The following is a 4,306-nucleotide window of genomic DNA, read 5'->3' on the forward strand; positions in this document are numbered from 1 at the left end:
AAAGTACCATAAAGGGAATGTTTAATAAGATGGTTGTTAGTAAGCATGTAATTTAGACATGGAAAATTATTATGATGATTTTGTTAGCCCGGCTCATTAGCTAATTACAACTGGGTACTTTATTTTCTATTACCAGGATTTAGCTGCTTGATAGATTTAGAGTTCAGTTTATGGGGCAGAGCAACCTCAGTACTGAAGGAACTGCAGCAAACTTCTAAAATTATAGGAGCCATTTAAATAGTTATGCTCTTCTCAGTTCAATACTATATGTCGTCCACATGTTCATAGCTCCTCTAGGCCTGTTTTTATTTTTCAGGTTCTCCCGGCTACAGATTTGAGTTTTCATGCCTCTGTTGCTTGTTCTTCAATTTATTACCAGAATTAATTCCTACCTGTACTGCATACCACAGGTTAAAATATTCCTTTCTGAAGTTTTGTAAAACCTGCCCTGATCTGTTTCAGAAACTCCTGTTTTTGCCCATGTTACATATTTTACATCCCAGTAGTAGAAACTTTATTACATTTAATCTTATTTGTTTAACATAACAATGAGTTCCTTGAGGGCAGAGATAATGTCTTACTCAAATTTCATAAAACTCCCAGGGCTACAAGGCATGGAAAAATCATATATGGCATTTACATAATATTAGTAGTAAATAAATATTTGGAACAGCTGAAGTATGAATATTCATTTGTTCTTTCATGCTATTTGTTCAATGACTTGTTATTCAGCACCTTGAACTTGTCTGGCCTTGTACATTCCTCTAGTGAAATCTTATGTGTCACTGTGAATTACTAAATACAGAAGGAGTTGTTGCAAGGTTTCATGTGTCTTTTCCCAATATTCGCTCTTTGTACATTACATGTGGATTAAGGTACTTATACCCAAGAGACTAATGATCTTATTAGAATTTCTACTTCTCTCTGGAATTCTTTAGTGTTCCATAAAATGCTTTCTAAAATGTAAAACATCATACGATTGCATTTATTTTATTTTACTATTCAATAATAATATTTGTTGATCAAAATCAGCAAGGCCATTGATAAAATGAACACATTAAAATATGATGGCTGACAAAAAATAAGATAGTAGATGATTCATCAATTCTGACGGTACACTATTTTTAGACTCAGCAGAAAACAGTGCTCATGTAACCTCTGGATATTCAAGACTTATCAAGAAAATGTCAAATTGTGTGAGAATACTCTGATTAATTAAAGAGAGAATGGTGTTAAGTCAGAAAGATTGCCAGGAAAATATAATTCATTATTTCTGTCAGAAACATACCATGCCTAAGAAAAAACACATGCACAGATATTTTGCTATTCTATTCTGTCTTAGATACTATGTCCTAAAAATTCTAAACCAACTTACTATAAGCATTGACAATAACTACTTTGTTATGTTATAATTCAATAATAATAATAATAATAATAATAATGTCTAAACATTAATCAATTACCATAAATAAAACTCAGAAAATACCCTCTTCAGGGAAAATAAATATCGAGAACCTATTGCTAGTAATACTGGCTCTTATAAATGTTTTTTATGCATTTGGCATGAAGCATATGCAACATTGAAAGAATATGTATTTTTTTAAATGTAGATATGAATTCTTTTAAAAAAAATCTTTCTTAACCTTGCAGGTGACTTCAGCTATTTTTTTCCCTAGAGAGGAAAATGTGCCTGTCATTTTAAATATAAAAGAAAACACTTCTCCATTTAATTATTATATACACAGAAGGAAACTCAGAAAAATAAAAATCTAGTGAAGTAGCCAAGCCTTAATGAGTATTTGTAAATATGTCTGTTTTCTGCTTTTGTAAATAAATGAAGTGGCGGATTAGGGATATTAAGATGGTCTTGCTCTGCTGCAATTGAGACAGAAACATATTTTATCAAAATGTAAGGACTAGAATATGTAATTTTGCAAAATTATTTCATAAAACTACATATTTTATATTTTTGTTCATGTACTTTTTGCCTTTGGCATGTTATTCCATTTTTCTTTTTCTTTTTTTTTTTATAGAATTATTCATGCATTTCTTCCCTTTTTAAAACACAGGCCACTGGAGGCATTTTTTTCATTGTATAACTAGTTTTATTTAATGAATTCAACCTAGTACTCACACTACTATTTTCTATTTACTTCTTTATTCAGCTTGTCTTCATAATATTGACTCAAGACAATATCTAAACTCAGCTTGAATACAAAATACTGAAAACCGGATAAAGACAAGGTCATATAATGAAATTGTTTGGAAGAGAGCGGATTAATTGTGCTTTAAAGTGTTATATAACATACAAATGATATATTTGAACGTTGACTATTATTCTAAATTTTAGTTTCACAATTGCTATAATCACATCCTAAGGAAGAGGACTAAAGTCTTAAAATTTACTGAAAAATATTTTCAATAACCAAAATATTTTTGAGAAAGAAACATTTTATCATCTCAAAGAATTGCATTAAAGGAAACAATTCCATACTAAAAAAAAATTAAAAATTTGTAACTACAATATATATTGATGTAATATTATGGAAAACATGATGACCACCATTTCCCTTACCTGTTGCTTCATAACAGATGTCTCAAAAACACAGTCACTTAAAACAACATCACGTTATTATTTTCACAGATATCATAGCATTGGCAAAGGGGGCTATCTCAGTTGTAGTCAGGTGTAACTGAGTTGATGTGGAGTTTTCTATAAGACTTCTCCTGCCTATCTGCTTTTTTAAAAGGGGATGTCAGCAAGGCTGAACTGAGTTTTTCTCCTTTTTCAAGGTATCTCAGGGCTTTTCCAGGAAGATAGTCAGCCTCCTTACATAAATGCTCAGAGCTCCAAAAGAAAGAAAGCAGAAGATGACAATTTTCTTAAAGATTAGTCCAATAACTGGCAGTTTGTCATTTTCACCACACTCAAATAATTAGAGTCACAAGCCAGCAGTGCCTCTCAGAGGGATGAGAATTAATAAATATACAGCCACTTTTAATCTGCCATAAACATAATGGCTTACATTACAGCTTGGCTTTTTTTCTCCCTGTCTTCCCTATGTATTTTTTTATTTAAAGCAAAAAGACAGCATCAAATTAAACCTATTTGTATTTGTATAGTATATGATCTTTAAGTACTTCACAATTTTTATTAACTTTTTTCTTGATGTTCTCAATGACTTCGATGAAAACCAGCACCCTAGAATACACATTTCAAAACAAAATTGAATAGAATCTAGATCTTTTATTACTTTTCTTTTCTGTGTGTATTCATGGCTACCAGAAGTACAAGAAACATAAAAACAGACACAATGGAACAGAGTCAAGAGTCCAGAAATAACCCCATGCATATACAGTCAACTAATATTTGACAAGAGAGACAAGAATACTCAATGGAGGAGACAGTCCCTTCAATAAATGGAACTGGAAAATTAAATATTCGCATGTAAAAGAATGAAACTAGACCCTTACCTTATACCACTCACAACTTAACTCCAAATGAAGTAAAACTTAAATGTTAGACTGGAAACCATAAAATTCTCAGAAGAAAATGGAAAAAGAAAGCTCCTTGGCATGGGCCTTATGAATGATTTTTTAAATATGACACCTAAAGTATAAGCAACAAAATTTAAAACAAGCAAGTGGTACTACATCAAACTAAAAAGCTTCTGCACAGCAAAAGAAATGATCAACAAAATGAAAATACAACCTATGGAGTGGTAAAATCTTTACAAATCATATTGTAATAAGAAATTAATATTCAAAATACATAAAGAACTCATACAACTCTACAGCAAAAAAAAAAAAAAAAATCCAATTAAAAAATAAGCAAAGGACCTGAATAAACATTTTTCCAAAGAAGATATACAAATGGCCAACAGGTACATGGAAAGGTTCTCAACATGAGTAATCATCAGGGAAATACAAATCAAAACCATAATGATATTTCACTTCAGGCCTATTAGAATGACTATCATCAAAAAGACAAGAGATAACAAATACTGGAGAGAATGTGAGGAAAAAAGAACACTTGTGCACTGCTGATGAGAATATAAATTGATGTATCCACTATGGAAAACAATATGGAGGTTCCTCAAAAAAAAAAAAAATAGAACTGCCTATGATCCAGCAATTCTACATCTGGGAATATATTCATTTGATATTAGCCCAAAGTTTCAAGAAGTGTTAAAGAATATATTCAAAGGAAATAAAAACACTATGTCAAAGAGTTATCTGCACCTCCATGTTTATAGCAACATTATTTGCAATAGCCAAGACATGGAAACAATCTAAGTGTCCACTG

Source organism: Pteropus vampyrus, unplaced genomic scaffold, assembly GCF_000151845.1.
Source record: "Pteropus vampyrus isolate Shadow unplaced genomic scaffold, Pvam_2.0 Scaffold21, whole genome shotgun sequence".
Taxonomy (NCBI): Eukaryota; Metazoa; Chordata; class Mammalia; order Chiroptera; family Pteropodidae; genus Pteropus; species Pteropus vampyrus.